The sequence below is a fragment of the Fopius arisanus genome, unplaced genomic scaffold (genome assembly GCF_000806365.1).
Source record: "Fopius arisanus strain USDA-PBARC FA_bdor unplaced genomic scaffold, ASM80636v1 scaffold00281, whole genome shotgun sequence".
NCBI lineage: Eukaryota > Metazoa > Arthropoda > Insecta > Hymenoptera > Braconidae > Fopius > Fopius arisanus.
The window spans coordinates 66,320-66,977 of NW_011888020.1; positions in this window are offsets into that span (position 1 = coordinate 66,320).

Sequence of the window (658 nt, forward strand, 5' to 3'; positions counted from 1 at the left end):
GGTCCGCCGCTCACGTGGCCGCGTGTGTGTTTACCGGTGAGCACGTACGCGCGCCGTATAAACAAAACACTCAGCCGCTTGGATGCGTGGTTTCGAAGTGGAGTGAATGCCTATTCCATGGATCGAAAAATGATATGATACAACATAAGTATAATAATAATAATTGGAAAAGGGGAATTTTTTCTATATTGAATGGAAATGTAAGGTTTGTAAAAATGAACATGAGAAAATTTTTTTAGAATGTGTAAATATATTTTTACATTTTTGCAAGTCGAAACAAAAGAACGATTTTGAGATAATAATTGAATTAAAAATGTCTGATTTGTCAATCAAAAAGTTCATTAAAATCTTTTTCACTATTGTCAAATTTTTGCTGAGTACTCTGGAACCAATGTTTCAAGCGGTGCACATTCACTGTCTTAATGTGTCGATGAGTGTGCGGAGGAGCAGTTCCTTTGACGAAACAATTGTCGATCTTTGGACAATTGTAATCTTCTAAATTTACAACGTGGTAGGAATCGCCAAGCAGTTGTTCCACATAGTGCTGTTTCTCTAAGTCTTTCACATAAATTTTTCGACTATTCAGTAGAAAACTGTGAAAAACTTTGTCAATGTTCTTATAATCACAATCACCATCACTCCATTGTATTCCATGATG